The sequence below is a fragment of the Tachypleus tridentatus genome, chromosome 4 (assembly GCF_004210375.1).
Source record: "Tachypleus tridentatus isolate NWPU-2018 chromosome 4, ASM421037v1, whole genome shotgun sequence".
NCBI lineage: Eukaryota > Metazoa > Arthropoda > Merostomata > Xiphosura > Limulidae > Tachypleus > Tachypleus tridentatus.
Window position 1 is genome coordinate 26,287,833 of NC_134828.1, and position 26,257 is coordinate 26,314,089.

The 26,257-nt window shown below is 35.0% G+C and overlaps 1 pseudogene across 1 annotated transcript in view; it reads left to right on the forward strand.

Moving 5' to 3' along the window:
- The first annotated feature begins 24,514 nt into the window (after positions 1-24,514).
- Positions 24,515-26,257, forward strand: part of LOC143248084 (twitchin-like) — a 66,071-nt pseudogene continuing 64,328 nt past the window's right edge. Inside the window, exons 1-2 of the transcript XR_013026800.1 lie at positions 24,515-24,593; positions 25,047-25,286. The product of XR_013026800.1 is annotated as a twitchin-like (transcript). The remainder of the gene's footprint in view (positions 24,594-25,046; positions 25,287-26,257) is intronic.

Consider the following 26,257-nt stretch of genomic DNA (forward strand, 5'->3'; position numbering starts at 1 on the left):
AAAATGTTACATGACTGATGTGTTAATCCGTAGAAACATATTTAACGCTACGTTTTTTATAAATATGAACCAAATTTTGCAGAAAAGAAATGAGACGAGTTTTATATGACAGCTTTTGTGATTCACTATAGTATTTGAGGGTAACGCAGCCACTAGTCCGCTTAGGTTCGTGTGTGTATGTTTTCTTATAGCAAACCCACATCGCGTATCCGCTGTGTACAGCGAGAGGATTCGAGCCCCTGATTTTAGCATTGCAGGTCCGAAGACTTATCGCTGTCCCACTAGGATATGGGGTCCATTGGATCACATAGGTTCGTAAGAGGAGACAACTGTCTTAGTAATAAAACTTATTATTTTCGTGTCTTATAGTGAAGTTCCGTATATTTGATTTTCATACGTCAGAAGATTCGTAGAAAAGAAACATAACATTTCAAAGGACATTTGTTGTGAGGGAAAAAATAATGATTAATCTGATATTAACAGTTTTTTATATCACTTATATCGTATAAGAACTTTTGGAAATATTTACGTAGAGAAGCTATTGTGACGAGAGAGAAAAGAACAGAAAAAAATGAAACTTCCATCTTTCTCTAATGCTCTTGTTATCTTTAGCCTAACGGGTAAATTCGATAACTATAACCTTCATATTTCAATGTAACTTTTTATAATGTGTTTCCACTCTTATTATACTTAATATATAAGGTTGTTCATGATGTTTAGTATTAGCAAGAAAAATATGGCTAATCTCCAACAGACTTCCAGTTGCACACCGGAAGTAATGAAGAAACTAAACGATTGTGCAAGAAATAGCCCAAGAACATAGCGAGTCATTTTTTGAAAGTAAAGAGCATTCTGTTAAAACGGTAAACAAGATAGCACACAAGGAGTTAGGCCTAGAAAAGCAACGTCATAATGATATTTAAAAGCTTTTCCCAAAGCTCATAACCGAATGTAAATACATTGTTTAAAGATGTAGAAACGACATTTGACACAAAGTAATTATGTCGTCAGAGTGAATATCAGAGTCATGTGTGTCCACTTAATGACTCTAAAAGTTTGGACAACTTATTAAAAATGAACCAGAATACAGTACAAACGACTGTCATCGTATCCTGAAACTCAAGTAATTAAACCTGAATACTACCACCATAGCCTACTACTACACGCCACTAACTGTCATACCTTCCTGAAAGCTCAAGTAATTAAACCTGAATACTACCACCATAGCCTACTAACACGCCACTGACTGTCATATTTTCCTAAAAACTGAAGTATTTTACTGTGTCTTCATGACTCTTAAATTAACTGTCATGCTCTGATGAAAGCTGGAGTAAGTAAAGATGGCCACTAGTATGATCTTCTTACACGCTGTTAACTGTCATACGATGACTGCTTAAAGTGAAGGCATTTCCAACTATTACATAGCTCGAGTTGACTACCACCCAGGCCTAGTGACTGTCGTCACTGCCTGTCATTTTTTGCTGAAAGCGGAACTATTAATGACCATTACATATTAATGAATTCTAGTTGACAACCAGCGAGGACTGCTGACTGTCATCCTGATGGTAATAAAACAGTTTTACAGTTACTGTGAATTATTTCAGCTCTAAGCTAAAAGAAAATGAATCCAAATACCTTACAACATGTAAGGGAACGGGAATTTGGGTTCCTTTATTAAAACTGTTATTCTTGAGGTCATATTGTGTTTGAAACATGCGCACCTCTCGCTGAACTGGTTCTATAATCCTTCAGTTTATCAATAGTTATTTCTGCTTAGAAAGTAAAGACAAAAAACATTTGATGATACTTAAGTAGCATGTCCACTTTCTTCTGTTTCAACAATATCGCTAGGGGAGGTACGTTTGTTTGTTTGTTTCACGATTTTGCGTAAAGCTACTCGAGGGCCATCTGCGCTAGCCGTCCCTAATTTAGCAGTGTAACGCTAGAGGGAAGGCAGCTAGTCATCACCACCCACAGTCAGCTCTTGGGCTACTCTTTTATCAACGAATAGTGGGATTGACCGTCACATTATAACGCCCCCACGCCTGAAAAGGCGAGCATGTTTGGTGCAACGGGGATGTGAACCCGCGACCCTCAGATTAAGAGGGGGATACATGAAAAAGAACAAAACAAAAGTTCTTTCGGATTCTATAGGGAGCTCTGGTGCTCACGGTTCTTAGCGTGTCTTATTTTAAGTAAAATGTTTAATTATACACCACTTCAACGTTTTCCTGCATAAACTACAAGAATGTATGTTTACCCTAACTTTGACATATATAATATTATGTATTATCTTGTAAGGCGTAGTGGAATGTACCCTTCAATATAATATTATGTATCATCTTGTAAGGCTTAATGGAATGTACCTCACAATATAATATTATGTATCATCTTGTAAGGCTTAGTGGAATGTACCTCACAATATAATATTATGTATTATCTTATAAGACTTAGTGGTCAACGGACCTTGAAATCACAAAAAGAACAACAATAAATTATTTTTACTTTAAGTTTTCCTCTCTTATATATTTAACGTTTTACGTCTTGTTGACTAAACAACTGAAAGAAAGACAGGGGGATGAAGCCAAGTGTGCATATTAATTTAACAACAACAATCTTAAGCGGTTTAAGGGTGAGGGAAGTGTAGTGGGGGAACAATTTTGAAAAAAAAAAATATCAGTAAAATTTTCACCAGTCTCGAATGAATGCCCCTAGTGGCATGTCTGTGGACTTACAACGCTACAAACTGGGTTCGAAGCCCTTGGTGCGCTGAGCACAGATAGCCAATTGTGTAGTTTTGTGCTTAATTTCGAACAAACAAACTCGACTGAATGATAGATGTTCAAACTAAAAGATTAAAGGACCAAACTTGAACACAAATAACTTTCTCTAAGGCTCTCGTAGGCTTAGAAAACAATAATGTTATCAGGTTACTGAATTAATTGTTCAGCACGAAATCAGGTAAATAATTCTCTGTTTACAAGGTATTTTTCAGGTAAAATAAATAATGATTTATTCAGCAGGTCTTTGTGAATTGTTCATTTTGTGTACAAATGAATTGTTCAGTATGTATTTTTATATTGTTTAGCAAGTATCCTTGAATTGTTCAGCGGGTGTTCGCGAATTATTCAGTAGGTATCCTTAAATTGTTTAGCAGGCATTCTTAAATTGTTTAAAAGATATACTTGAATTGTTCAGCAGGTGTTCGTGAAGTGTTCAATTGTTCAGTAAGCATTCTTAAATTGTTCAGCAGGTATCCTTAAATTGTTCAGTATGTATCCTTAAATTGTTCAGTAGGTATCCTTGAATTGTTCAGCAGGTTTGTTGTTTTTGTTTTAATTTCGCGCAAAGCTACTCGAAGGCTATCTGCGCTAGCCGTCCCTAATTTAGCAGTGTAAGACTAGAGGGAAGGCAGCTAGTCATCACCACCCACCGCCAACTCTTGGGCTACTCTTTTAGCAACGAATAGTGGGATTGACCGTCACATTATAACGCCCCAAAGCTGAAAGGGTGAGCATGTTTGGTGCGACCGGGATTCGAACCCGCGACCCTCGGATTACAAGTCAAACGCCTTAACACGCTTGGCCATGCCAGGCCCTCAGCAGGTATCCGTGACTTGATTACTGGTGATTCTTCTCTGGCCTTCAACATCAATATTTATGTCGCATATTGTGTTATTTTAAGTTGAAACTATCTCTTTCGCTCTAGGGAATGTTTAGACAGTACTGCTGAGTCTCTGTTCATAGTTTCATTTGTATATTTTGGGTTGTTTCGTGCAATATTAACAGCAGAGAAAGTGGTCTTTGCTGTTCAAAAATCATGTTTTCATTGGTTCTCACGTTTAAACGCAATGTTTCCATTGGTTCTCACGTTCAAACGCAATGTTTCCAGTGGTTCTCATTTATCTAGACAATAGAAAAAAAAACAACTAGTGTGCCTCATCTCTTAACAGTTTTTGTAACAAAATGTACATTTTTTTAGGTTAACGTTATCACAGGCCAGAGAGATTAATGTACCTGTCCTCTATCTAAACATCTAATTAATGTTATCTAGTAACTAGTTCGTTATCTAAATAATTAGTTAGTTTTATTTTAGAACAGAGTCTGGTTTATGTATCTGTTTATTGTCTGAATAACTGATTGTTTAATCTTAGAACAGTCTGATCAACGTATCTGTTCATTATATAAAAATTAGTTATTTTTATCCAAGAACAAAGTATGATCTATGTATCTGTTCACGGTATAAATAATTATGTTAGATATTTTATCTTTGAACAGAGTCAAATCTACGTATCTACTCATTATGTAAACAATCTCAGACCAAAATATGATCTATGTATCTATTCACAACCTAACAAATAATTACTTAGATTTATCTTGAAACAAAATCTGATCTGTGTATCTGTTAACAGTCTAAAAAATTGGTTTCACCTTGGAATAGAGTATGGTCGATGTATCTGTTCACTAACCAAATGATTAGTTTTACCTTGGAATAGAGTGTGGTCTATGTATCTATTCACTAATTGAAGAAATAGTTTCCTCTCGGAATAGAGTGTGGTCTATGTATCTGTTCACTAATTGAACAATTTGTTTTATCTCGTAATAGAGTCTGGTCTATGTATTTATTCACTAACTAAACAGTTTGTTTTATCTCGGAATACAGTGTGGTCTATGTATCTGTTTACTAACTGAACAATTAGTTTTATCTCAGAATACAGTGTGGTCTATGATCTGTTCACTAACAAGACAATTTGTTTTATCTCGAAATAGAGTTTGGTCTATGTATCTGTCTACCAACTAAACAGTTTTATGTAGGAATAGAGTGTGGTCTATGTATATGTTCACAAACTAAATATATTTTTGTACTTTACTGAAAATCGTCATCAAAGGCTCCTGGTTTGGATATTAGAACATCTATGTTAACATTATTTTAAAATGTGTTGACTGGGGGAGGGGAATATCACAAGGCACCCATTGAAAGAAATGCAGTTTAGATACCAACGTGCGAAAGGCTTAACCCGATGATTCTTCAAGTGAATAGATTTTGAACAAAACCTTGTGCAAACTGTAGTACGTGTTACTGGCGTGAAGTTGGAAGAACACAGAGACTGCAGTGAAACAAACACAGTGCTGGGAGATCGAAAAATACTAAAAATAAAAAACAAGTAAAAACACGACAAAGTAATGAACGAAATCGAAACACGTTGTTCTAAAAAACAAAACTTTCCGAGTTATGTTTTTCTTTTAATTTCTTGTCAATCAATTCAGGTGATCGTGGTGGACCAGACGATTGTTTGATTTTGAATTTCGCGCAAAGCTACTCGAGGGCTATCTGCGCTAGCCGTCCCTAATTTAGCAGTGTAAGACTAGTGGGTAGGCAGCTTGTCATTACCACCCACCGCCAACTCTTGGGCTACTCTTTTACCAACGAATAGTGGGATTGACCGTCGCATTATAACGCCCCCACAGCTGAAAGGGCGAGCATGTTTGGTGCGACGAGGATTCGAACCCGTGATTCTCAGATTACGAGTCGAACGCTTTAACCCACCTGGTCATGCCGGGCCTGACCAAACGAAGAGTTAACATAAGGTTCTCAACTCGGAATCAGAGAACCTTCTCTTCTAATGTAATCTTTCATTCGTGAAAATCCTGATGTCCTTACAAATCGTAATTATTTCTGTTCTAAGCAATCATAGGACAACAGAGGACTCTGGTTGAGTAATACTAAATTAACATTACATGTTTTAGATCCTGTAATACTAATTTACCCTTATTTGTTTTACATACAATATTAAATTACCATTACTTGTTTTACATAGAATTTTTCTACCATTACTTGTTTTACATCCAATGACAGGAGCATGGTGTTGAATCAACAGCTATTAGCAAGTCGTGTAATTAATTAAGGCGCCACCTGTAATCTAACAGATGACAAAATTTGGTTCTCGCGCTTTTAAAGAAATATCATGCAAAGTTAAAGGTTTGAGGATATTATTAAAATTTAAACCTCAGGTTGTAGTACTGTAACTTGGGTCAGTTTAAAATATAAATAACGCTGAAACCTGATGGAATAGAGTATTTCTTGGTTGTTTTTTTTTGGGGGGGGGGGAAGATACCCAAATATACATCCTACTAATGCTCTAGAAAACGTGCATGACGCATAGCTGTCTTACGAGGCTTGAACGAATCAGAAGAATTTTAAAAGCTCGTGCTTTTCTACGCCAACACATATGTTGATTTAACACGTCTCTAAGGCGTAAAATAACAAGGTATGTTTATAGAGCTAGGCTACAGGCAAGGTGGTTTCACTAGACCCACTCGATGTTAGTCAGTTGTGTTTAAATCTATACACTCAAATATATATATGTAGGCAAATCCGAGAAAGAAAATTCGTTTCTCCATGCAACCCTGTTATTTATCAAAATAATTTCTCATAAAGCGTTTCTAACCAACCAAACCACAACAACAACAAAACACATAAAAATGTATTTTGTGTTATTAACCAACAATTTTAACTAAAATAAAACACTGTTTTCTGTTATTCAGTTTTATTATTAAGCACAGAGCTACATAATGGACTATTTATGCCTACCACGGATATCGAGACCAGGATGTGAACGTTATAAATCTTACCGTTGAGCCACTTGGAAGCAAAATTTCAGAGTAATAAAACAGTTTATGTTCGACTGTGAACAAACTTACTTTGCCGATACCTTATAAAAATTAATATAATTATCTGAGCCTGATCATTTTCACTGTTTCGCTGGAGATTTCCAAGAACGTGCTATGTTTTCCAAAAACTGTGATAGTTTCTTCAAGAGTGTTATTTTAAGATCACTTTCCAAGAGTGTGTTGTTTTTTTCAGAGTTTGTTTTCCTTAAGGATAATGTTATTTAAGAGAGAATTATTTTCAAACTCAAAAGAACTTTCTGCTGCCACTTTCGGTTTTAGTAAATGCTTTGTTTACTTGAACTTCAGAAAAAAGCCTTTACAATAGATTCTCTGCCCCGCATGTATCGAAACCCGATTTCTAGCATTGTCTACCGACATACCGCTGTGTCACTGAGCACTTATTAAGGCTAATGAAGAAACTATAAAGCGAAAGTTTAGTGTTCAGTTAAATAAAAACAAGAAGTTGCTGTTACTAGGTCGTTTAGTCCTAGTCAAGAAGTACTGTTTTATTGTCTTCGTAGAACGTTTCAAAATAATTATGAATGCATAATAACCTGATAAAGGTTTAGATAAATCTCAAAACATAGAAAATCATCGTTGTAAGATTAAAAAATTGGTAATTAGTTATAAAGAACAGCAGACTTAATCTCCACAATATGGTGGTGGTTACTTATACAGGACTGTCTACTGTATTCCTACAAAGTGATGGTGGTTAAATTACACATATTTACCGACCTAGTCTTGATAATGTGGTGGTGGTTACTTATACAGGACTGTCTACTTTATTCCCACAGTGTAATGGTAGTTAAATTACACATATTTACCAACCTAGTCCTGATAATATGGTGGTGGTTACTTATACATAACTGTCTACTTTATTCCCACAGTGTGATGGTGGTTAAATTACACAGATTTACTGACCTAATTTTGATAATGTGGTGGTGGTTACGTATACAGGACTGCCTTATTCTATACAATGTGGTAATCAGTGATTAGGTACAGTTGCCAACTGCGTCCCTACATTATGGTGGTAATTAATTGCATAGAATTACCTGTTTAATCCTCACAGTATGGTGGTAATTAATTATGTACATAGAAATGAGAACTTAGTCCTCACAATACAGTGGTCATTAATTACACAGGACTGCTTATTTAATCCTCACAAAGAGGTGGTGATTAATTACACAGGACTGCTTATTTAATCCACACAAAGAGGTGGTGATTAATTACACAGGACTGCTTATTTAATCCACACAAAGAGATGGTGATTAATTACACAGGACTGCTGATTTAATCCACACAAAGAGGTGGTGATTAATTACACAGGACTGCTTATTTAATCCACACAAAGAGGTGGTGATTAATTACACAGAACTGCTTATTTAATCCACATAAAGAGGTGGTGATTAATTACACAGGACTGCTTATTTAATCCACACAAAGAGGTGGTGATTAATTACACAGGACTGCTTATTTAATCCCCACAAGAAGGTGGTCATTAATTACACAGGACTGCTTATTTAATCCACACAAAGAGGTGGTCATTAATTACACAGGACTGCTTATTTAATCCACACAAAGAGGTGGTCATTAATTACACAGGACTGCTTATTTAATCCCCACAAAGAGGTGGTGATTAATTACACAGGACTGCTTATTTAATCCACACAAAGAGGTGGTGATTAATTACACAGGACTGCTTATTTAATCCACACAAGAAGGTGGTGATTAATTACACACGACTGCTTATTTAATCCACACAAGAAAGTGGTGATTAATTACACAGGACTGCTTATTTAATCCACACAAGAAAGTGGTGATTAATTATTTAATCCCCATACTTTAAAATCAATAACCACATGTGTTTATAATTTAGCGCAAAAATTACACGCTCTCCAACCAATCAACGACAACATTTTCTGCCCATCGTTACATTTTTTATGATAATAGCTCTAATCACACCTCCAGAATGAAGCATATAAACAGCTGCTATTCTGTGAAAGTAAGTCCTACCTCCTGTTAATAAATAAATCATTCGCTGTATAATCCCTGTCGCTCATGAAGTGACGCCGATATTAATTAGAACGTAGGTTGTTGTTTATATAGATGCTCTGACGGAGGGAGTAAACCCCACAAGGAGAAGTCTTATAATGGATTAAGAGTAACCCGCTGTACAGCTGAAACTATTTGTTTTCTCGGCTGTATTCGTTGTCAACGGTTTAACCTACAAACAGATCAATCCGATCTGATGAGCTCTCTGCTGTATTATAATAAGAATTCTTACGAAAAGTAAGGTAATATTATTCAGTGTTTTTAGGCTTTCCGCTTTCGATTTATAATGTTATAACCGATGTCAAAAATTGTGAAACATGGCCAGACTTCAGAGGAGATATTAATTCCTGGAGAGAAGAAAGTGCTTAATATCACGAAGTCTAGTGACCTTTTCTGCCTTACCTCACAACAAAGAATGGAATAATTCTACACTGAACTTTACATTGTTTAAACTGACACTTTATACTTACAATAATGTGGTTCTTTGGGATTAGGTGAGACTTAATACAAAGTTTCTTAGTTTCAGAGTAACCATATAAACAACACAAAGAAATACTTGAGTCCAGCCAGACTTGGAGCCAGAGGAAAATAGGGCTGCTGAACAGCACACACTTCTAACAGTGGAGTTACTCAGAGAACAAAATATCAAACAAGTCCTTAAAGAACGTCGGTTAGACACTTCACTACTCGTACACAAACTAAATTCGCTGAATTATGAAACCTAATAATTCTTAAAGAACATCATTACAGACTTCATTATTATTAAACAGGTATTGAAAATAAACTCGCTGGATTCTGTAACCTAACAATTATTAAAGAACGTATATTACAGACTCCACTGTTGTTACACAAGTGATGAAACTAAACTCGCTCAATACTGTAACCTAACAATTATTAATAATGTCTGTTACAGACTTTACTGTTGTTACATAAGTGTTGACACTAAACTCTATGAATTATATAAGCTAAAATTATTAATAATGTCTGTTACAGACTTTACTATTGTTACACAAGTGTTAATATAAATCTCGCTGAATTAAGAAACATAAGGATTACAGCATTGACCAAAATTATTACATAATGTTCCATATTAGTGTTATTGTCGTAGAGTTGTTATTGAGTGAACATCCGAGTAGTAATATAGAAGATAGCGTATGATCAGACAAACATGTACAGCTGTTATTATGGTCTGCTTAAGTTGTTTTGGGTACTTGTTTTTCAAAACTCACATATCCACCTGTTTTGTATCAAATGATGTACTTTTGGTATAATCTTTTTCGAAACAAATCAACTCTTTGTTCAGAACCTTTCTTTGTACTTAATGTAGAGCTCTGCTTCGTCACGTGCCACAAATGATAAGATGTCAAGTTGTTCGACTGTCTACAAACAGTATGAAGTAAATAGACGTTGACAGAACAGTAGGGCACATCCATTCTACTGTACACAAAATCCTGCAACATCATCGGACAATACGACATATTGTACCAGGAAAATCTACTGGTAAACACCGGAAAATACTCCCGAAATGATTGTGTTGTGGTCAGGTCAACACGTCGATGTCGAAAGAAGTCTTGCAACATTTTACGGGAGGAATGACATGAATACGTTCATTCCAGAAACAAACCTTGAATAGGAAACTGATCAAACAAGGTTATTTTGCAAGAAGGGCTATCTACAAATTCATGTTAACCATAACACATCACTGTCATTGTGTTACCTGGGCAAGACAGCATTCCAAGTTACAATTAAGACCGTGGTAACATGTAATCTTTTCAGATATTTCTTGATTTCGGTTTGTTAAAACTGATGGCAGGAGTCTTGTTCGGCACTTGCCTAGAAAACAGATGAGAGAAGACTGTCTTTCCCACATGGGACACACAGGAGGTGGCGCAGTACATGTTTAGGCAGCTATTCATCATGTTGGAAAAACTATTTTTCATATCCTTCAAGGTAACTTCAGTGGCGTCTCTTACAAGCGTCACATGAAGAAGATAGTTCTGCCATATGCTAGAGCAAGATCTGGCAATAATTTTATGTTCCAGTGCGTGCATTGTACAGGATTATCTCGACCAGGAGAACTTCATAAGAATGCCAGCAAATTATTCATATTCTAATCGCATTAACAACTATTGAGCAGAACTGAGCTCGAAAATTACTATCTGTAACCTTGAACCAACTACTGTAGCTGTGTTGCATCGCCTTTTAGTAATAAGTCGGGATGAAATCACGGTAGATAGCATTACTAACCTCATCGGTAGCATGCCACATCGCCACAATATGGAGTACCAAGCAAGTATTGAATGTTCAGTATGAACTGGTATAATGTTACAACACTGTTTATAATAATTTGATGTTATATTTTACCGTTATATATGTTTTGTTGTGATATGTGAATTGTTTAATTACAAATCTTTCAACAACTGTCTGACAAAATTGTTTGCTGTTCTAATAAATCGCTTATGTTGCCCATAGAACCTATTTCTTTGGACAAACCACATATTTAGATATTTAATATAACAAACATTTCCCAGTTTGACAGCGCTAAGTGTATTTACGTTATTATTTAATAATATTATTATTATTTGTTACAAACTATGCATCTATTTAGGCCCAGACACTATGAAAGAATACATATGACAGACTTCACTAACTCTACAAATGTTAAAATCTAAACGTGTTAAATTATGTAAACCAACGATTACACTGCACAACAATTTTTGTGAAAAGTTTTTGCCGATTGTGACTGGTACCTGGTGGGTATGCACAAATATAGTTTTGGTTTTGTTTCATCACGTAGGAACTCTAAGAAATAGACAGTTAACTGTTTACCGGCAATAACGTATTTAATTGACTTTATGTTTCTAATACGCTATTAAGTTCAACAGAATTAAGTGTTTTAATCCTGATTTTCGTTTGTATTCAATGTCCTGTGCATCACGTTGCAGTGTCCAAGAGTAGTCAGCAAGCATTGACGGATTCCAGTTGCCCTGATATCGTTTTTCCATCGTAGCAAAACTGAAGATTTCGATAAAACGGTACGTGATGCGCAAATTTGGATGTGATTTTCGTGATCAGCAGCCAAAAAATCTACAAGGAACAACAGTGTTCAAGAAGCAAAATCTTTGTTGTGCAGTGATATCAAAAACCACCTGCTACAGACTTTGCTATTGTTTGTTACACAAGTGTTGAAACTAAACTCGCTGAATACCGTAACCTAACAATTATTAAAGAATGGCTTTTACAGACTTCACTATTGTTAGACAAGCATTGGCACTAAATTTGCCGATTTGTTTGTTTGTTGAATTTCGCACAGAGCTACACGAGGTCTATCTGCACCAGCCGTCCCTAATTTAGCAGTGTAAGATTAGAGGGAAAGCAGTTAGTCCTGACCACCCACCGTCAACTTTTGGGCTACTCTTTTACCAACGAATATTGAGATTGACCGTAATATTATAACGTCTCCACGGCTGAAAAGGGTGAGCGTGTTTGATGTAACAGGAATTCGAACCAACGACGCTCAGATTACGAATCGAACGCCCTAACCACCTGGCCATGCTTAGCCTAAACTTGCCGAATTCTGTTGCTTAACTTTTTTTTTTTTTAATCTATTATGACGTCACCAGTGCCACACAAGTGATGTAGTTTTAGTCCTGTAGTTCGATCGATATTTATACATATTGAACAACATTTTCTTAAAGTACGTCTGATAAAGAGAACGGATTTGAAGCATGCATCACCACGGGCAATATTCACATTTATTATTTGCGACGTTGTTTAAGTAATATTATTTATTCAAACTGAGTATTTCCGAGTAATCATTAGTGACGTTGTTTGATTACTATTGTCACTGTTTCCATGTGCCCCCCTACCGGCGTTGTTTAATTAACATCTTTATATACAGTGCTTAATTTCATTACTACTGAAAATTTATACTAATGTTAATGTTCTGGATATTTAGATTTATTACTACTTTTATTAGTTAATAAACGTTATCACTGACAGTTTGTAAATGTCGATATTGTTCCACTAATGTGTTACAACTAACACTGTGTGTTTATTAACAAATGTTTAAATTAAGATTGTTGTTAATACCGACACTCTTTCGTGTGGAATTTGTTGTTTTCTGTCTAACTAGTGACAACATTCTGAATAAAAACTCACCAACTTCCACGCATCAGCAGTTATAACTAGAACTGTAAGAACCAGCAATGGGATAAAGACAACTTTCATCTTTGTGGATAGGAACAGACAGCGTCTTCCTAGCAGCAAATCCTTAAGATCTGAACAGAGTGTGGATCTGTATCCAAACTTACCTTAATCTCGAAACCAATGCCGTTGTCTGGCTCTTCGAGATCGCTGATTGGCTTATCATGTCGAAACGCCACCTCTTGGAGAAGTAAAGCTGTAACTTTTTCCTTATGGATGTGAAGTTATTCAGACCACAAAGTGAACTGTTTGTTCCTTTTAAGGAAGCTCGCTAAATCGAATGTTTACTTACGATTTGTAGCTAAAGGACTTTCCTACTTTTATTTAATGCTAGCTGAATTATTCGTTTCCTGCACAGGTCTACAAGGTATTTGAAACATGTATTTAAAACACGATGAAATTACCTTTAAAAATTTATTTAAAACGTTCGTATTTCGTGTCATTTTAATTTTTAATTTAAACTTTTGATTTTCAAACCAAAAATAATAAAATCTAAATTAAAGCTCGTTGATAGACCATAGCAGCTGTTGTTTCTTCTTCTAACAGTGTAAATAGGTTTTGATTAGATTCAATAACAATACATGTGAAAAACAAGGATGGTTTAGGAACAATCCAGTAACCTTTAATGTTACCTCATTTGTCTGGAATAGCAGTGTAGTTGTTTAATTGTCTCGAAACGTTCCAACATTAACTTACGAAGTTTCTGAATTAAACCGTTTGTTTTTATACCATCAAAGTAATTAAAACAGAGAAAATAATAATAAACTACAAATTAGCATGTATGTATTCAACATAAACAGGACCCGGCGTGGTTAAGGCACGGGACTCATAATCCTAGAGTTCGCGGGTTTGAACCCCATCACACCAAACATGCTCGCATTTTGAGCCGTGAGGGCGTTATAATGTGACGGCCAATCCCACTATTCGTTGGTAAAAGAGTAGCCCAAGAGTTGGCGGTGGATGGTGATGACTAGCTGCCTTTCCTCTAGTCTTACACTGCTAAATAAGGGACGGCTAGTGCTGATAGCCCTCGTGTAGCTTTGCGCTAAATTCAAAACAAACCAAACCCTTTTGTAAATATTGCCCAAGGAGACTTTGAGATATACCCAACATTTATTTTTAGAAATGTATCGTACCACTGTCATCAAGTTTATAAACGCAAAGGGATACAATAATTCTGTGGGAAGCAAGTGCTACAAGTACAACATAGTGTTGTAAGAATAGGATGTGTCAGCTGTGTTAATCTTCATCATGTCGACACTTAGGCAACTTCTAATGGTACTTGAAATATAACTACCTCTGTAAGTGGCCAGTACCTTAGGGAAGTCTTTGCTTACGTCACTCTTTATCTATCCTGCTGAGCATACAGAAGTATCGTGCATGAAATCAAAAACTTCCTGCTTCATTCATAGCCTCGTGGTTAGGACGCTTGTCTCGCAGTCTGAGGTTACGAATTCAAATCCCGTCACTGAACATGCTCTCCCTTTCAGACGTGAGATTGTTATTATGTGATAATTAATCGCACTTATCTTTGGTGAAATACTAGCCCATGAGTTGACAGTGGGCGATGTTTTTCCACTCTATAACTTCTAAATTAGTGATGGTTTGCGTAAAAAGTCCTCAAGTAACTTTGCGCGAAATTAAAAAAAAAAATGTTTATTTACTCAATTTTGTTTAGCTTCTGATATTAAAATTTTCATTAACTTAAATTTACAACCACATGTCATCTTACTTCCTTACTCACTTCTTATACCCTTAATCTTACACCCATATGACATCTTACTTCCTTACTCACTTCTTATACCCTTAATCTTACACCCATATGACATCTTACTTCCTTCACTCACTTCTTATATCCTTGATCTTACACCCATATGTCATCTTACTTCCTTACTCACTTCTTATACCCATGATCTTACACCCATATGTCATCTTGCTTCCTTACTTCAGCTTCTTATGCCATCTCTTTAATCTTACGCCCATATGTCATCTTGCTTCCTTACTCCACTTCTTGCCATTGATCTTACGCCCGTATGTCCATCTTGGCTTCTTATACTCACTTCTATGCCCGTATCTTTTGAACCATATGACGTCTTGGCTCACTCACTTCTTATATCGTTAATCTTACAATGAAATGACATCTTGGCTTTTGCTCACTTCTTATATCCTTAATTTTACACCCAAACGACATCTTACTTTCTTACTTACTTCGTATATCCTTAATTTTACACCCAAACAACACCTTACTTTCTTACTTACTTCTTATATCATTAATCTTACAACCATATGACATCTTACTTTTTTACTCACTTGTTATGTAATGTGAAAAGTGTTCCACTAGATACCTCCCCCTCACAAAGAGAATTAATTACTGCGATTAAAATCTTCCGATAAATACTTCCCTTCAGAAACTTCCAAAACAGAATTATTTAACATGATGAAAGTGTTCCAACAAGCACTTTTCTTCAGGCACTTCAAGAGTCTTGACCACAAACATTTTGTATGAGAAATCCGAGTCTGATAAAGAGAGAAGCTATTTTGTGGAATTTCACAGTACCTGAACATGATTTAACATCTTCTCCACAGTGAATAAAATTCGTGTGTCACATGTTAAAACAGGATATCACATCAGACAACAAAAGTCACTTCTTCCGTCGAACACGTTGGTTTTATGTTTGATATTTGCACGTGTGCAGGTTTGTTTGTCGTATATTAAAGAGTGTATTTGTGATTTTCTCATACCAAAACCATAACGGGCTGTCTGTTGTTTCCACCGAGGAGAATCGAACCCCTGATTTTTGATTTGTAAATCTGAAGACTTACCGCTGTCCTAGTGGGAGACTTCTGTAGTAATACTAAAGATAAGACAGATGCAGGACAGTGGGATTAAAAGGGTAAATAATTCCTCGTGCAGCGCTATTTTCTTGTCATTGGTTATTATTTGTCAATATCATTTTGTGCACGTGAATCAAAACAACATATCTTGGTCGTAGGTATACAAGATAGCTGAAGGTTTATTTGCATATTTTAACAAACTTAAACCATCGTGATATATAGACGCACATATTCTCGATTGCTGACAAAATATGCATAATTCTAATCCGTGCTATCTTGCTTCTATAGAGCATTGAGAAACCTTGACCGGAAGAAAGGAAGACTAACCACATTGCGGAAGCGGAAGCTCATCATTTCCGGTTGTTTTGTAGGCTTAAGTGAAGACGGTAATAACTTAGAAGATATTTATGTTTAATTTCCGTTTCGAGAGAAAAAGGATGTTATATTATTATACGAAAATGAAACAGAGTTCAAATTAATTCTGTAATAAAACAAAGTCAAAAAAGAAGGTTTCGTAATGATAAAGGTTCGATTTTCCAGACGTATTTCTGGTTTGGGTTTTTTTTATTTCGCGCAAAGCTACACGAGGGCTATTTGCGCTAGCCGTTCCTAATTTAACAGTGTAAGACTAGGGGAAGCCAGCTAGTACCAGGGCCTCCTCATATTTCTGTTAAATCTGAAAGATAATCGATAATCATAGTAGAAGCATTATTTAAATTTTTGAATTTCAGACAGTTATTCGAGTTTCTCAGCAGCCAAGTTTGGTTCATATGAATCAGTTTTGCTAAACACAAAATATGAATTTGTTTACATGTCATTGTTAAAAAACTACTTCTTGTATTGCCCCTTCCTGTTTTATTTAATTATTTTGTAAATGCGTGTTCATACTTACGACAGAATTAACATTGAAACATACAACAACGATTCTACCAACTGTAAGATCAACAGCTACGACTAAATCCTGAATTAATTAGTGTAGATTAAGCATGCAAATTAAGTAGGCGGGAACTTCAAAGGAAACATTTATTCAGATACTGTCCAGAATTAACCAATCAAACAGTTTTATAATGAATCGTTTGGTTCTGCAAGGTTCCAAAGAGAACTTTCTATTGGTAAAACGATCAGTTTAAGTCGGGTGTAAAAACAAATTATAAGTAGCGCGTCTTGTAACTGGCATGTGTTATGTACACGCTGGGTGTATCAGAATATCTTTATCCATACGTTGGTCATGTTACACAATATGAATGAAAAGCTAAATTGAGATAGTACTTATTAATTGCTTGTATAGAGTGTAATGTTTCACACTGAAAGTAGCTGTACCTACAGAAAAATACTTTCTTATATGGTGTGAAATATTTCACACTGAAGGCAGTGATAACTATATGGTAACATTATGTTATATGGTGTGAAATATTTCACAATGAAGGTTGTGATAACTATATGGTAACATTATGTTATATGGTGTGAAATATTTCACAATGAAGGCTGTGATAACTATATGGTAACATTATGTTATATGGTGTGAAATATTTCACAATGAAGGCTGTGATAACTATATGGTAACATTATGTTATATGGTGTGAAATATTTCACACTGAAGGCAGTGATAACTATATGGTAACATTATGTTATATGGTGTGAAATATTTCACAGTGAAGGCTGTGGTAACTATATGGTAACATTTTGTTATATGGTGTGAAATATTTCATACTATAGCGATAACTATGTGGTAACACTTTCTTATCTGGTAGGAAAGATTTCATAGTCAAGGTTTTAATTGTTTGTTTTGAAGTTAAGCACAGAGATACACAATGGGCTATCTGTGCTGCATAATGAAGGTAGTGGTAACTATATGGTAATTTTTTCTTGTATGGTGAAAAGTTTTCACACTGAAAGTAGTGGTAACACTTTCTTATCTGATGTGAAAGATTTCATACTGAAGGTATTGGTAACTAAATGGTAACACTCTTTACATGATGTGCAATATTTCTGAAAGTAATGATAATTACTGAAAGTAATGGTAATTATGTGGTAACACTTTCTTTTATGGTATAAAATATTTCACAATGAAGGTAGTGGTAACAATATGGCAACACTTTCTTATATGGTGTGAAGGATTTCACAATGAAGGTAGTGGTAACTATATGATAACACTTTCTTATATGGTGTGAAGGATTTCACAATGAAGGTAGTGGTAACTATATGATAACACTTTATTATATGGTGTGAAGGATTTCACAATGAAAGTAGTGGTAACTATATGGTAACACTTTATTATATGGTGTGAAGGATTTCACAATGAAGGTAGTGGTAACTATATGATAACACTTTCTTATATGGTGTGAAGGATTTCACAATGAAGGTAGTGGTAACTAAATGGTAACACTCTTTACATGATGTGCAATATTTCTGAAAGTAATGATAATTACTGAAAGTAATGGTAATTATGTGGTAACACTTTCTTTTATGGTATAAAATATTTCACAATGAAGGTAGTGGTAACAATATGGCAACACTTTCTTATATGGTGTGAAGGATTTCACAATGAAGGTAGTGGTAACAATATGGCAACACTTTCTTATATGGTGTGAAGGATTTCACAATGAAGATAGTGGTAACTATATGATAACACTTTCTTATATGGTGTGAAGGATTTCACAATGAAGGTAGTGGTAACTATATGATAACACTTTATTATATGGTGTGAAGGATTTCACAATGAAAGTAGTGGTAACTATATGGTAACACTTTATTATATGGTGTGAAGGATTTCACAATGAAGGTAGTGGTAACTATATGATAACACTTTCTTATATGGTGTGAAGGATTTCACAATGAAGGTAGTGGTAACTATATGATAACACTTTATTATATGGTGTGTGAAGGATTTTAAGTGAAAGTAGTGGTAACTACATGCGACAATAATTTGATTGGTTGCAGTGTAACAATTCGCATTTAAGAAATGGTAACTACATGGTAATACTATCTTATTTGATGTACATCGCTTCGTAATGAAAATAATGGTAGCTACATAGTAAAACTTTCTTGTTTGGGTATGCAACGTTTCACATTAAAGGTAACGGTAACTACGTATAAATAATTGATTAATTGCAATGCTAACACTGTTTCAGAATCACTTTGATCTGAGGTTTCCACCATTCATGTGAACAGTGGACACAAGTCCAAGATGATTAATTAAAGTGTACATTGTGAATTACGCTCAACTACAAACTAGGGACCAGTTTTGATTCAGAAATGTTTTCGGTTTAGCCCCTTGAACGGTATTAATAAAGGTAAAGTAGACTTTAAAAATTATAATATTACAATTAAAAAATTCAACTTATTTTAAAAATCGAATTCTCTATTAGCATATTGATTTGCTTTTATTGTTGGAGTTAGTCCATTAATTCGATGTTTGGATGCCCCATCTATGAACGAAAACATGTACTAAACATTATTTTATAGTCTTGTTACTCTAAAGAAAGTGATTTTATCATAGTAGTAACGTTCTTCTAATAAATTTAAAATAACCAAAATGCTCCTTTGAGAAATGCTGCTTACGGTTAAGGTTAATAAATATGGATAATGAAGTAACATATGATACACTTATGATAACACTGCCAACATATGATAAATGATACACTTATCAGGAGGTTATTTTACACTTGGAACATCTTCTATGATGTAATGTTATGTGTAACGAATTAGGCTTACGTTGTTCAGTCTCAGGCATGAACTGAATAGACTAACTCACTATTTTCATCCTGGCAATCCAAGAACGTGTCATCTACGAAATTAGTTCAACAATCGTGTTTAGAAAACATTATCTAAAGCAGTACATCTCAGATGTGTGTTTTGTTATAGCAAAGTCACAACGGGTTATCTGTTGAGTCCACCGAGGGAATCAAACCCCTGACTTTAACGTTGTAAGACTCTTAACATAGGGGTACACTACATTTGACACTATTCGTTGTATAGGAGGAAAGAAAGAGGTGAAACCATAGACGGCCCAATATTCTGTGTTTACTGATTTTCATGACGTTTGAATAACATTTTTAATGCTTTAGCTTTACCCTAACCCCGCGTGGAAGGCGGTAAGTTTAGAGACTTACAACATTAAACTCTGGGGTTCAACCTCCGAGGTGAACACAGCAGATGGTTCGGCGTGACATGGTTCTAAAACGAAGAAGTACGTGCTCTAATTCATCTAATGATGTCAACAATTTCTATATGAGAAGTAGAACCTTGAATTATTCTATCGTGAAAATAGTTTATAGTGTCTTCTTCCAGAACTTTTAATGAATACAAACGAATCACACGAATAACGTTTCACGACTCTCAGCAGGGCTTGTAAAAGTTTATAAAAAACATAAAAATTTGCTACATTTCAAGACCTTTTTATGCCATTTCTTAGTAAAAAAAAATCCAAAAATTAACCACTCTAATGAGACCTAAATTTTCCAGTTACCACAGAAAAATGTCATCATGGTAAACTGTGGTTGTGATGGATGCTAGCACACAAACACAACAAATCGTGTTTATAGGATACCTTATAATGAAACTGTTTCATGGACGAGACTGCTTATTGTCAAGAGCCATATATTATAATTTCGAGACCATTTTAATACATGACGTAACATACAGAGCTATGTGTACAAAGCGTTTCTTCTCAAAATGTTAACATTTTCTAAGAATTATCAAAAGTGTCTCTGACTTAAGAAAAACCTTATGAACACAGCGAATTTTGTCTTACGTCATATTATTAAGTTTTTCTTGTGATATTTCTTAGCAGATACATTTTACAGACAATTAGACCGGTCTTACATGAGATGGAAGACACAGGATATGCTTCTATTACGATTTTTTTACCTTGCCCACTGTAGACCTCTAGCTATATTAGTTACTAAAGATGTTGACCTTTAGATATTTAGTTACTGAAGATGTTGACCTCTAGCTATATTAGTTCTTGAAGATGTTGACCGCTAGCTTTATTAGTTACTGAAGATGTTGACCTCTAGCTATATTAGTTACTGAAGATGTTGATCTCTAGCTATATTAGTTACTGAAGATGTTGACCGCTAACTATATTAGTTACTGAAGATGTTGACCGCTAGCTTTATTAGTTACTGAAGATGTTGACTGCTAGCTATATTAGTTACTGAAGATGTTGACCTCTAGCTATATTAGTTACTGAAGATAGTGACCTCTAGCTATATTAGTTACTGAAGATGTTGACCTCTAGCTATATTAGTTACTGAAGATGTTGACCGCTAGCTATATTAGTTACTGAAGATGTTGACCTCTAGCTATATTAGTTACTGAAGATGTTGACCTCTAGCTATATTAGTTACTGAAGATATTGACCTCTAGCTATATTAATTACTGAAGATATTGACCTCTAGCTATATTAGTTACTGAAGATGTTGACTGCTAGCTATATTAGTTACTGAAGATGTTGACTGCTAGCTATATTAGTTACTAAAGATGTTGACCTCTAGCTATATTAGTTACTGAAGATGTTGACCTCTAGCTATATTAGTTACTGAAGATGTTGACTGCTAGCTATATTAGTTACTGAAGATATTGACCCTAGCTATGCTATAATTAGTTACTGAAGATATTGGCCTCTAGCTATATTAGTTACTGAAGATGTTGACTGCTAGCTATATTAGTTCCTGAAGATGTTGACTGCTAGCTATATTAGTTACTGAAGATGTTGGCCTCTAGCTATATTAGTTACTGAAGATGTTGACTGCTAGCTATATTAGTTCTTGAAGATGTTGTTGACCTCTAGATATATTAGTTACTACAGACTTGACAGCTAGGTATGCTGGTTCTGGAATGTACTGACTTGTAGGTATGTTGGTTCTAGAAAATGCTGACTAATGACCACTAACTAGCTATGCTGTTTCCTGAAGATGATCATTACAAGCTATGTCGGTTGTGAAGATACTATTAGATTTTTTTGTTCTGGTTTCTTTTTTTGAATTACGTGCAAAGCTACTCGTTCTGTGTAGCCGTCCCTAAGATACTATTAGATTTTTTTGTTCTGGTTTCTTTTTGAATTACGTGCAAAGCTACTCGAGGGCTATCTGTGCTAGCCGTCCCTAATTTTGCAGTGTAAGATAAAGAGATATGTTCCCTCTATTCTAAAAAACCGTGTAAAAAACAGATGTGTTCACTCCATTGGACATCGCTAGGGGTCTGTTGATAAACCAATAATTCCTTCCACCCTCCAATCTGAATGGATCATGTGCTAAACCTAAATGTTTCTTTCATCCTACAATTCTAGTGGATCATGTGAAACATCAGCATTTCCCCTCTATGCTACAATTGTAATAATATGACATATCGAAGTGTTTCCTCCATTTCTAGAGGACCGTATAGTAAAATGATATGTCCCCCATCCATTCAAGGGGACCGTGTGATAAAAAGATACGTTCTTTCCATCCCATTGGACCGTGCTGACTAAGTAATATAAATTATTGATGTTAGGGTTAGAGGAACGTGTAACAAAACTAGTAAATACATCAGAATATTAATGTGCTATATTTTTCTTCACTGAATTCATCATCCGTGTTAAGATATAACAAAATATTTTCACCAGTGAAGTCCTACCATATGTAGTATTTGTTTATCTTAAAGTCACATTGGACTATCTTCTCTGTCCACCGCGGGGAATTGAACCCCGGATTCTTGCGTTGTTAGTCCGTAAAGTCACCGCTGTTCCACCAGGAGACCGCCAGTATCGAAAATCAAGGAAAGATATTGTCGTCCCGAGCTTATGGAGATACTAACTTATCTGCTTTCTTCAGTCGTTTTGGTTGGACACTATCCATAAGTTCTCGTTAAACGTGTAAAATTTATTAAAGTTTGGACCAGTCAGGTTATCAGTAATTTTTGTCTTTGTGGATCTACACACATTGTTCACTCTGCTAGATAAATAGGTGTTCTTTAATGGTTGCGAATTAGACCCAAAACTCGGACGCCTTCGACTAGTTGACTGTTCTTCTTAAGGATAATACAGGGTTATTTTAAAATATTGATTAAAATCTTGTTTCGTTTTATTATTATGTTTTTTTTCAAGACGAAATAACATGCCAAAAATGTACATTTTGCAAAACAGATAGTGTTCAGTTGTATAAGTTGTAAACATATGCATATGTTTACAAGAAATGTCAAGAAAGTCCAGAGCAACGTGGTTTAGTGTAGAATGAGACATTCATTTTAAAATATGGGTTTGACACATTTTATTTGAAAACATATGATATCGCAACGCTTCAAAGAAACAACGCTATATGATGCTCACCTTTATTGTATGTACCTCTTACAAACACCGTACCAATTGTCCCGGTAATCCCCTTCACCTAATACATAAATAGATACGGTATAAAATTTGTACAGTTTTGCTTTTCATAAACCAAACAGGCCTCTGTATAAATATCACGAACAACATTTTTTTTTCTGTTGTTTTTTTCACACATTGAACGAGTTAATTCGTTCGTTACTGTATTGTCTTCTAACGAAAATAACGCGCAACGAACGATAGTAGCACAATATGGACGAAAATAGCAAATACGAATTAAACCGGAAAACATACTAACCAGTGAGAACTTCACATAGAATAGCAAATACTGCATATCTGAAGAGAAGCAACCATTCTGTGCACAGCGTAAAGAAAACATTACTTAAAAAGAAACAGTTTCTAGAACCCAGATAAAACAGCCCAATAACTTATATAAATCCTTATTTTCCAAAGAACTTTCAAACAGCATGTTTTGGTTAAATAAAACTAGGCTCTCTCGCGAAGGGTAGCTTAAAACATAAATCTTCATATAATGTTACTGTATTATATACTGACGTTAAGAAAACAGTTGTGTTAAAAGAAGTCGAGAAAATAATAACCCTATAACCCGAGCGCTTCCTAAAGATAGCCTTTTTTGTTTCATCAGGAGCAAATAGTTTGCTTCTGACGTCTACATTTATCAGAGATAAAAATATTATAACGTTGAATTAAAATTGTAGATTTGTCTTAGTTCTCATCTCTATAATTCATTTACTTTTCTCTTATGTATGAGTAATAGATACATTAAGAAATAATACTATTAAATAATACTGCATCAAATAAACAGTGGTTTAAGTACCTTATGATGAACATTGTTGGAGACACACGACACTATCTTTTTATGGAACCATCCAAGACGAATAGATAGAACAATACAAACATCGTAACAATGCTTGCAAATAAATAATCTCGTAATCATGAAGGTAAAAAAGGTTTGCAACAGGTTAAAATATCATTTCAAATTAAAGTTGACAATCATAGTCTATTATAGCTGAGAAAAGTGTCTATTGTATTAAACACGAAATTTGTTTAGGCAGGATTACGGTAAATTAATCTGTAACACTTATTTTTAAACCCTTTTTATTAGCTATATTTTTGTGCGTCATCAATACCAAGCAGGTTTATTACTCATAAGGATTTATATCAGCCTACCCTCAAATTGAATTTTACTTTAGGTAAGATAAAAATGAATTGAGCTTGGGCGTGGTAAGTTCATCAATCGAAAGAATTTGACCTTCTGAGTCTGAAACAGTAATTAAATCTCAAATTGGTCAAGAGAAGATGGAGCTACGAACTAAACATCTGTACTTATAAAACAAACAAACAAAAACTAGGAGCCATTCTGTAAGCCGTTATGTCGCGGCAAAAAGTTTTCTCATGTTAAAGTAGGTTACTGTAGTCTAACATGACGAATTATGTTAAACTATCTAGTCAAACTCGGTTAAAAGTCAACTTCAGGACAAAGGATATAGTCAAAGTTTACAGTAAACACCAGATACAAGATCCACCAGAGTGAAATAAACTTTCACGTTTAAAATATTAAAATTTTAAAGAAATAAGGAGCAAAAAGAAAATCACCTCTAACATAAATCAGACAAACAACAACAAACAAGACTTGCAGAAGTTAAATCTTCCTTCTTGAAGGGTAGGTTGGCAGTTTTCAGTTTTAATCTAAATAAAAAATAATGGTTTCTGACACCATGATTCCTCTAAATGCTGTTTTTCATCCCATATATTATTAAGTTGAAATATTTATACATTATAAAGGTGATCAGCTTTGTAAACATTTGGCCCATCGTCTAATTAGTTAGTGAGTAATAATTAGACTTGAGTGACTACTGACCACGATTCACGTCGTTACGACCTTACGTTTGTCTTCCATGACTCAGGTCATCACAGCCTGACATTATAACTTGCATTAGTCTCCCATGACTCAGGTCATCACAGCCTGACATTAGAACTTGCATTAGTCTTCCATGATTCAGGTCATCACAGCCTGACATTAAAACTTGCTTTAGTCTCCCATGGCTCAGACGTACACAGCCTGACATTAGAACTTGCATTTGTCTCCCATGGCTCAGGTCATCACAGCCTGACATTAGAACTTGCATTAGTCTTCCATGATTCAGACGTACACAGCCTGACATTAGAACTTGCATTAGTCTCATGGCTCAGACGTACACAACCTGACAACTAGAACTTGTCTCCCATGGCTCAGATCACCACATCCTTACGTCAGATTTTAGATTTTTCTCCCACGAATCAGATGGATACAGCCTTACATTAGAAGTATTTGTCTCCTATGACTCAGGTTGCCACGACCCTACACAAGTATTTAAGTTTATCTCAAGGATTGACGTTACTATATTTCTTATTTTGACATTTAACAAGACGCTAAAACTTGTCATTCAGTAATTATAGAATAAAATAGCTAGACAGTTAAACACTAGAATAGAAAACATTCAAAGGGAATTTTAGTTCAATGTAATCTACTAAAAGTGTGGTTCAATTCCTATTACTGGTTGAATTTCTTGTTGTTGAATACAAGGCTTAGCATATAAACCAAAAAGTAGGTACGATTTTGAATTCATCATTCGAAACACCACTTGTCATCAAGCTATAGTGGTGTTGGGGGATTTCACCCCTCGTTAGTAATCTGGATAATGGTAGATCACACGATAACTGTATACTCGTACAACCATTTTAAAAATATGTACCACTGATGTTACCAGATAAATTGTTCATAATAGTAAAAACTATCCATGAAGCCGAATCTATTATTCGATTTATCACTTGTCAAACTGGTCTCGTGAATTCCTTTCGTACATTTTTTTAATATTTGAATTTTTACTAAACATGTTTCACTGAGACCTTACACAACGTCTCTTTACAAATTACATAAAACAATGAACTGCATCTATTAACATGTCGACGTAAAACTCCCCACCAACTAAAGTATTGGACAAATTGAATTTGTAGAACGCAAAACACATTCTAACAGATACACAAGTTCTCATAAAACGATGACGTAAAGCTCCCTACCAACTAAAGCGTTAGACAAACCGAGTTTTTTTTACCACAAAATACGTTTTAACAGCTACACAACTACTGGCACGTTGACGTAAAGCTCCCTACCAACTAAAGAGTT